Below are 10,680 nucleotides of genomic sequence, written 5' to 3'. Positions count from 1 at the left end.
TAATACTTGGTGAATAATTTTATAGAAGAGGAGAGTAAAAGGTCATTTCAATATTTCAAGTCTTAGTGCCATTAACACAGATATGGAAGTATAAGAAGATAAGTTTAGTTTTTTATGTTCTTAGTGTATGTTAACAGGAGCATGTAAGTAGAATCTCTTGAGATACAACTGGGAATTGAAAAAGCTTAGTTGTAAACACAGAAAATCAGAGCTTAGCTTAGCTGAAAATGCAGTAAAATATTAAACACCTGAGGATGGAAGAATGAGCACTATACTAGAAATGAGACAATTGCTCTGGTTCTGTTGGTCACTTTTCATTCTTGAACCACAATTTGTTTTCAACTAAAAAATAAAATTTATAGACTGTACAATATCTGAGATCTATCCAAGCTTTAAAATTCTATGGCAATGTAGATCTCTATGGCCATGTACGAACAATATTCTATGTTTTGTAGGAATCTTTAAGCCTTTTAACTCAGAGAATTATTTTACTTGGGCTAATGGCATAAATTAGCTTTAATATAATAATAGCATAGGTGTGGTTCACTGCAATTATATCTAAGAAATTACTGCTTGGGGGATCAAATATTCAAAAAATTAACCTCTTTGCCAAGAGGGTTATAGAATTCAGCTCAAATTATTATTGTTGAACCAAAGTCTATAGAGGCATCATCAAAATTAACTTAAAGACAAGAAAAAAGATGGTTGGAACAAGGTTTGAGAAATAAATTACACTTGAATTTTAGTTTTTTTCCTTTTTGGGCTACGCGGGCCTCTCACTGTTGTGGCCTCTCCCGTTGTGGAGCACAGGCTCCGGACGCACAGGCTTAGCGGCCATGGCTCATGGTCCCAGCCGCTCCGCGGCATGTGGGATCTTCCCAGACGGGACCACGAACCCGTGTCCCCTGAATCGGCAGGCAGACTCTCAACCACTGCGCCACCAGGGAAGCCCGAATTTTAGTATTTTAAATGGAGAATTATTGATATATTATATTTTGGAAAATACTTCACTCACATTACTTTATCTTTAATGGGTCCAGAGCCTTATAAGAATGTAGCTGCTTTCAAAGAAACTACTAAGGCAAAGAAACTAACCCACATTTCACATAATTAAAAGACAAATTTGTATCTCATCTCACTATGAAGGGGAAAATTTTTTCATATAACTTTTTCTAATTAAAAAGAAAATTATACTACTGATGGTTATGAAAGCTCAAAAATAGAAATGGGGAACAAATCACTTGAGTCTATGACAGTATTTAATATGCTATAATAATAACAATTAGATAATTCAAACAGAATGCAGATTTAAAGACATTTCATTTGTTTTACGATTTTTAAATTTATTTTGTCATTGATTCTCAAAATGATTATTAATTCAGTTAATATCAGAGCTCACATACTTTGTGTAATATTTATACTAAGGTTTGGCACAGAGGTAGAGAATCATTTAAAATAAGTACAAATACTTATAAAATTAAACAATCTGTAGATAATGTTCTCAAATCATTTTAAGCAGATGGTCAGGAATAAGTTTTATTGTACCCTGGTATTGTTACATAGTTGTATAAGGCCTCACATTATTATACATTCATTCAGTGACATTTTTGGGAATATAAATTAAAACTCCAGCAAGCAAATTTATATCTAAAGTATAAGCCAGAGTGTACAAAAGGCCAATAGATTTCTAAATGTATTACTGAAAGCCTTTCCTATGTGATTAGGATTACATGATTTACCAAATTGTCTAATTTTTTAATGGTCCTATGCTTTTTTTTTTTTTCTAGTGCACTGCAAGTACAACTGTTAGGAATAAGGAGTCACAGAATCATCATCACACACACACACACAGACACAAAAAGGTCAAAAACTCTTCCTTTCCATTTATAATACAAAGAATGGTTTTTATTGCTGCCAGTTTAAACCTACCTTTCATATGTTCTTAAACAAAAACAAATTGATAAACACACCAAAAAAGAGCATAATTTTCCAAAAGAAACAATTCTAATGAAAAAAAAGGTACTAACACTCTCAAATTTACATACATATACCCTTGTTTTAATATAACATAATATATTTACTCATTCAATTCATTCTATAAATATTTAATGAGTGCTCAGGCATTGTGATTGGCATTGGGAATATGCAATGTTGAATTACAGATGAAACCTGTCTTGTGTAAGGTAAGACAGACACATGAATTAGAGATTATTGGCCATTGTGATAAATTATATGATAAAATCAGGCAAACAATTAATTCAAGGAAGGCTTTTGGGAGAATACCTTTAAATTCCCACAATTTATTTTGCATTTTCAATTTGGTTTAAACATTTTTACTATTTACTATTTAAGGTCATATATAAAAGCTATAAAACTCATTCATTTTTCTTATTTCAATTTCTTTCTCTTTTTCTGAGGAAACTACTCTCATGGAATTCTTTAAAAGACTGTCATTGGAATACATTCAACACTGCTAAGTCCCCTCATGCTCATGCTGCTATAATTGTCATTCATCTGTAGGCCACCTATTTCATCTCAGGAAAGTCACAAAAATGTTTTTAATAATAACTTGATCCCTTATCTGAGGATTACAAAGAAAGAGTTGTAGAAGCTATGAAATGTACACAGAAAAATACAAGAATAGCAACATGTACATCAATTATTTGATCTTATCCATTGTCATTTTGGATAGTCAGTGATGTGACAATGTGACCTCAAAAGCTTATTTCATATTCTTACTGAGGCAGAGTAGTAGGCTTGTTTTGTTTTGTTTTTTGCTTTCTATGACAAATGTATTTATTTTATAGTTTATTTTTAAAAAAGTAAAGAAGATGAATTATTTATGGCCTTAATGCTCATTTAACACATTGTCTTAAAAAAAAGGCTGACTATCTTTTTATTACATCAGATAAGAATATGTCCCCATTATACTTAACTGCACTGATTTAGAATTTATGGTACTTTAGGTAGAATCTGAATTGTGCTTTATCCTTTCATAACTCTTGAAGAAGTAGTAGGTTTGTATTATTTTAGTACATATTAAACAGTTATTTAAAGCACAAAACATATTTTTCTTTTGCTTTCAAAAATGCGGTCAACATAAATTAAGAACTTTGAAATGAAATCCACTTTATCAAATAATTTCATAATAACTGATATGATGTAACATGTCCATTTAGAAGTCCTGGCAGAAAGCCTTTACTAAAAAAACTTTGCTAATATATTTGATTGAACCATGTGATGGTACTGTTTTTGTAGGCTCAAGATAGTCAAAAATACTAGCTTTTTGCCTAATATATTGGCAAAACTATCTATTATTTGTACTGGATGCTAAAAAACATATATGTGTTTACTGTGTATTACTGTAATAAGGACATATGCTGTTTTGATCTTCTGGTATATTCTTTATGTAATTTAAAAGACTTTAATATGTGAATATACTATTGACATCTTAAAAAATAACAAGGGATTAAATGTTTGGAGTCGGTGGTATTTGTGTGGTTTATTAACAGTAACTCCTGCATGTTTATTCATGGGCTATGAAATGTACAAAATCATATATCTCTGGACCAAAAAGTGACCTACCAAAAAGTATTTTGACTGTATTGTGAATTACCACAACACAGCTAAACAGCTATTGCCAACAGTTCAAAGACCTCAAAATCTAAGATTAACCACTTAACTGGTCACTAATCTCCAATAGCAAGGACAGCATTTCACATTTTATGTAAGAAAACTTATTCAGAGGTCAGACTACTGAGTACCTCAGGAGCCTGCAGCTGTGCAAAATTTGTATATTCTTTTCAAAAGGACAACCCTCGTGCTAACTGCTAACCTGGAGCAATTGTACCTGATGCACAGGTACTATTCAATTCCCGTGGCTAAAGGAAAGAGCACATTATTTCTGTTAATAGTGGTGACTTACAGACCTGTTAACGACACAAAAGAAGAAGGTTATTTAGAGGAGTGGAAGCTACATCAAAAGATTCTGCATTCTGGGAAAGAAAGCACTCATAAACCCTTAAGTAATGTTTAGGAGAATCACTAGGGGGAATCATAACAAAGTTACTGAGGAGCGGATCCCAGGCCTAAGGACAAATGCTTTAGTAGCATCCTCTTTGTATAACAAATATACAGTAGCTTGATGAGTGATCCTAGCCATTGCACATGCATCTGCCATCAAACTACAATGAAACGCACTTGTCCTTCAGACACATGTCAGACTGTGACTGCTTGATGCTATCCAATTTTGATGAAATGAAGAAAGAGCATTTACATAGGATACCTCATGTATTATTGTACATTCACTCCTTTATACCAGTCTCCAAAACAGGAGACACACCCAAGATGGGATAGGAAGAAAATATTAGAATTTCTATTTTTTCCTATCTGTTTATATTTCTGTGCATGATTTATAATGTAAAAGTAATTAGTAGAGTTATGCATGCATAAAAATTTCTGAAGTTTAACATACTTAAAATTGAGATGAGGGCTCAACTCTAGGTATCATATTCTTACCAAAAGAGCTTGAAATCATCTGCTGTAGTACTCTAAAATCTAACCATGGTTTAAACTAGGCAATTGGGTACTTCATATCTGTCCATCACATTATTCTGTTAATGGAGTTTGCTTTTGGATAATATCATTTACTATTATGAAGGAAACTATATATAAGCATAGCATCCCATTTCCTAGTGTGCTAATTGTGTCTCCATTTTTTTTCAGAGAGTTTACCCTCCCATGATAGATGGGGAATAGGTGGAGCTGTCCTTCAAGTTTTCTTGCCCTCTCCTGGCTAAAGAGCGGGCATATGACCAGTGTTAACCAGAGTCTCTCTCCCTTGTGACTATAAATCTTGAACAGAAAAATAACAAACCCCAAAGAGAGCTGCAGCTGATCCATCCAGATAGCAACCTGTTGAAGAGCTTACCCAGTAGTTCTTTTATTCAATGCATTTGCTCTATACACATAATAAACTCATTTTATCAATATTTGATAATAAAATTATTTCTCTCTGACATAAGACAGAAAATCAGAACTTAAACGGATGCCAATAATTGAGAAATATGTATCACTTCTTTCCACTTGGGCTAGGAGGGTGGTTATTTCTCTAAATGAGAAAAGTATTGAATTTTCCTAGAGGATGAAAATTTCTCAGAAGTACAGAAATCCATATATTCACCCCATCACTTCTTTGTCAACTGATTAAGAAGACAAATAAAATAATCAATAGGAGTAGGTACAGGGCTCTTTCAAATGACATAAGTATGTATCATCATTTGGTTAATAACAAAACAAGCTGATGTTTATCACATTATTGCTACTTGCCAAACACAAGTTGAAGTTTTATATGTGTATTAATTCAACTGCTTCTTGTAATAAGCCTTCAAATTAGTTATAATAATATCCTTGTTTATCACATAATGAAACTGAGGCAACTAGTTATATGATACAGTATTTATAAAATGTCATACAGCTAGGAGAATAGTAGAGCGCCTATATAAACCTAGACACTGTATATCCAGGATCTGTCCTCTTTTTCCTTCACATTGTCTCTCATGTACTATTGAAAGTTAAACCTTTTGGATTTTGCTTATTGGTACAAACAATTCCACTAACTTTGGGTGTGATTTCCTTGTTCTTCATCCATCCCTTTCTGGCAACACATCTCAAGCAAAGCAAGATTTACATATGTGCAAGAAAGGACTAAGTCAGTAAGCCTGAGTTGTCCAAAACCTGCTCAAAAGAAAGGTTTGGCCCTTGCCCTGCTCCTGGGAGATAACCTTTAGAGCTTGGAACGTCCTATGTAATAACAGTGTCTCTGTTTATCTGAGGCCTTGGGCCATGCCAGGATATTCTATACTAACAATGTGATTTATCATGGGAACCATGGGCTACAAGATATCAATTTGAAGTCTGGCGGGGCTGGGAATTAACTGAAGTCAGCCAGGTGGGTTGTCAGTTGTGCCTACTGAACAATGCCCAGTAAAGAACGTGGACACCAAGGTTTTCAGTTGCCAGGTTGACAGTATTGGCTTCCCTTGTTGCCAGTACTTTAGGCATGTTGTCACACACTGTTACTGAAGGATTAAGCACTGACCGCAGAACTCCACAGAAAGATGGTGACAGGAAGCCTCACCTTTTCTCTCCTGGACTCTGCCCTATGTGCCTTTCACCTTTGCTGATCTCAATCTGACCCCTGCACTGAAATAAACCATATCCATGAGTTTAACAGTTTTTCTGAGTTTGGTGAGTCCTTATCCTAAATCACTGAAACTGAAGGTGGTCTTGGGGACTGCCAAATACGACATGACATATTGTTTTTGCTTTTAAAAATGACATTCAAAGATGGACAGAAAAACAAGTACTTTTAAAGGGGATTACAAGGTACTGATAAAAACTTTAAAATGTAGAATTATCTCAATCCTCTAGATGAGTAAATTAAACCTTGTTTAAGATAATATTTATCTTTCTTATTCTGATAATATAAACTAGACAGTCATGTTGTTCTTTTGGCTGAAAATGTAGAAAAAACTGAAAAAACAGCACGATGAAAACAATAATCACCCATAATACAGCAAGCACAGAAAAGCACTATTTAAATATGGTATGTGTGCTCCTTTCTTCACCTCCCACTTTATGTACTTTATTTTAGTCTTTATTTAGTACTCATTTTCAACTGGGGATGTCACCTATTCTATCTGGTCATGTGTAATAAAGGAATGTCAAAGAATGTTAGGAGAGGTGTGGTGATGTGTTCTAGGGTGGAGAACCCCAAAGAGACAAAAAAAAAATCACTGTTGCTCTTTTTCTCCTGGGACAACTCCACCAGGGAAACACACCAGAGTTCAAGTCTTTAAATACTCAAAAAATAGCTCCATTGGAGAAGGCAGCCTGTTGAGGTTGTAATCTACCAACCTTAAGGTTTTGGAGGGGCTGAGATGAAGGAGAGACTGCCCAGGGCAGTAGGCCAGTCAGTTAGGTTTTACTGCAGCAGGTGCCTACCTTGTGCTAATGACATTCATCAGGAAAAACCAGACCTTAAAATCACTCCTGCAATCAGATGCTCTGGTCAAACTCCACCTCAGGCTTCAGACACTGTCCCCCTCTGGACACACACACACACGCATACACGAACACACCAGTTCAAGGCAACATTCCATGTGCAGAGGTTTCTCACAGATTGGTTTGGTTTCGTTTAGTACTTCAAATCAATGTTTTCTATTTCTATATTTTCTCTAATGATGATTATGAGGAAGGTAACAGGATTTAAAACTAACATTAGTTCTCAACACTGTCAGAAACCAGAAGTAATATATAATTTGTTAACATATTTTAATGTACAGATATATTTATGACTAGAACTGTGATAATTTTATACTTTGCTTTTCCCCCAATTAACAATATGTGAAAATTTCTCTATATCTTTAAATATATTTTTTTACTCATTGAAAACAATGTTTTTCTATTTATTTTTGTTATCACTTAATTTTTTTCCTTCTAGTTTTATTGAGATATAATTGACATACAAGTTTTAAGTTTAAGGTACACAGCATAATTATTTGACTTACATACATCATGGAATTATTGCCAAAGTAAGTTTAGTAAACATCCTATCATCTAAAGTGAAAAAAAAAAAAGAAGAAAAATGTTTCCTTGTAATGAGAACTCTTAGGATTTACTCTCTTAACACCTTTCATATATAACATACAACAGTGTTAATTATATTACTCATGTTGTATATTACATCCCTAGTACTTACTTATATATTTTTTTAATTTAAAAAATTATTTTATACAGCAGGTTTTTATTAGTCATCAATTTTGTACACATCAGTGTATACATGTCAATCCCAGTCACCCAATTCAACACACCACCACCACCACCCCCGCGCCAGATTCCCCGCTTGGTGTCCATACATTTGTTCTCTACATCTGTGTCTCAATTTCTGCCCTGCAAACTGGTTCACCTGTACCATTTTTCCAAGTCCCACATATATGCATTAATATACGATATTTGTTTTTCTCTTTCTGACTTATTTCACTCTGTATGACAGTCTCTAGATCCATCCATGTCTCAACAAATGACCCAATTTTGTTCCTTTTTATAGCTGAGCAATATTCCATTGTATATATGTACCACTACTTCTTTATCCATTCGTCTGTCAATGGGCATTTAGGTTGCTTCCATGACCTGGCTATTGTAAATAGTGCTGCAATGAACATTGGGGTGCATGTGTCTTTTTGAATTATGGTTTTCTCTGGGTATAAGCCCAGTAGTGGGATTGCTGGATCATATGGTAATTCTATTTTTAGTTTTTTAAGGAACCTCCACACTGTTCTCCATAGTGGCTATATCAATTTACATTCCCACCAACATTGCAAGAGGGTATCCTTTTCTCCACGCCCTCTCCAACATTTGTTGTTTGTAGATTTTCTGATGATGCCCATTCTAACTGATGTGAGGCGATACCTCACTGTACTTCTGATTTGCATTTCTCTAATAATTAGTGATGTTGAGCAGCTTTTCATGTGCTTCTTGGCCATCTGTATGTCTTCTTTGGAGAATGTCTATTTAGGTCTTCTGCCCATTTTTGGATTGGGTTGTTTGTTCTTTTAATATTGAGCTGCATGAACTGTTTATATATTTTGGAGATTAATCCTTTGTCCATTGATTCGTTTGTAAATATTTTCTCCCATTCGGAGGGTTGTCTTTTCGTCTTCTTTATGGTTTCCTTTGCTGTGCAAAACCTTTGAAGTTTCATTAGGTCCCATTTGTTTATTTTTGTTTTTATTTTCATTACTCCAGGAGGTGGATCAAAAAAGATCTTGCTGGGCCTCCCTGGTGGCGCAAGTGGTTGAGAGTCCGCCTGCCGATGCAGGGGATGCGGGTTCGTGCCCCGGTCTGGGAGGATCCCACATGCCGCGGAGCGGCTGGGCCCGTGAGCCATGGCCGCTGAGCCTGCGCGTCCGGAGCCTGTGCTCCGCAATGGGGGAGGCCACGACAGTGAGAGGCCCGCGTACAGCAAAAAAAAAAAAAAAAAAAAAAAAAAAAGATCTTGCTGTGATTTATGTCAAAGAGTGTTCTTCCTATGTTTTCCTCTAAGAGTTTTACAGTGTCCGGTATTACATTTAAGTCTCTAGTCCATTTTTAGTTTATTTTTGGTTTATTTTTGTGTTTGGTGTTAGGGAGTATTCTAATTTCATTCCTTTACATGCAGCTGTCCAGTTTTCCCAGCACCACTTATTGAAGAGACTGTCTTTTCTCCATTGTATATCCTTGCCTCCTTTGTCATAGATTAGCTGACCATAGGTACCTGGGTTTATCTCTGGGCTTTCTATCTTGTTCCATTGATCTATGTTTCTGTTTTTGTGCCAGTACCATATTGTCTTGATTACTGTAGCTTTGTAGTATAGTCTGAAGTCAGGGAGTCTGATTCCTCCATCTCTGTGTTTTTCCCTCAAGACTGCTTTGGCTATTCGGGGTCTTTTGTGTCTCCATACAAATTTTAAGACTTTTTGTTCTAGTTCTATAAAAAATGTCATTGGTAATTTGATAGGAATTGCAGTGAATCTGTAGATTGCTTTGGGTAGTAGAGTCATTTTCACAATATTGATTCTTCCAATCCAAGAACATGGTATATCTCTCCATCTGTTTGTATCATCTTAAATTTCTTTCATCAGGGTCTTATAGTTTTCTGCATACAGGTCTTTTGTCTCCTTAGGTAGGTTTATTCCTAGGTACTTTATTCTTTATGTTGCAATGGTAAATGGGAGTGTTTCCTTAATTTCTCTGTCAGATTTTTCATCATTAGTGTATAGGAATGCAAGAGATTTCTGTGCATTAATTTTGTATCCTGCTACTTTACCAAATTCATTGATTAGCTCTAGTAGTTTTCTGGTGGCATCTTTAGGATTCTCTATGTATAGTATCATGTCATCTGCAAACAGTGACAGTTTTACTTCTTCTTTTCTGATTTGGATTCCTTTTATTTCTTTTTCTTCTCTGATTGCTGTGGCTAGGACTTCCAAAGCTATGTTGAATAATAGTGTCAGCAGTGGACATCCTTGTCTTGTTCCTGATCTTAGAGGAAATGCTTTCAGTTTTTCACCATTGAGAATGATGTTTGCTGTGGGTTTGCCATATATGGTCTTTATTATGTTGAGGTAGGTTCCCTCTATGCCCACTTTCTGGAGAGTTTTTATCATAAATGGGTGTTGAATTTTGTCAAAAGCTTTTTCTGCATCTATTGAGATGATCATATGGTTTTTCTTCTTCAATTTGTTAATATGGTGTATCACATTTATTGATTTGCATATATTGAAGAATCCTTGCATCCCTGAGATAAATCCCACTTGGTCATGGTGTATGATCCTTTTAATGTGTTGTTGGATTCTGTTTTCTAGTATTTTGTTGAGGATTTTTGCATCTATATTCATCAGTGATATTGGCCTGTAATTTTCTTTTTTTGTAGTATCTTTGTCTGGTTTTGGTATCAGGGTGATGGTGGCCTCATATAATGTGTTTGGGGGTGTTCCTTCCTCCATAATTTTTTGGAAGAGTTTCGGAAGGATGGGTGTTAGCTCTTCTCTAAATGTTATATAGAATTCCCCTTTGAAGCCATCTGGTCCTGGACTTTTGTTTGTTGGAAGATTTTAAATCACAGTTTCAATTTCACTG

Source organism: Mesoplodon densirostris, chromosome 3, assembly GCF_025265405.1.
Source record: "Mesoplodon densirostris isolate mMesDen1 chromosome 3, mMesDen1 primary haplotype, whole genome shotgun sequence".
NCBI lineage: Eukaryota > Metazoa > Chordata > Mammalia > Artiodactyla > Ziphiidae > Mesoplodon > Mesoplodon densirostris.
The sequence above is the reverse complement of the archived record's forward strand: the minus strand, read 5'-3'. Positions refer to the sequence as shown.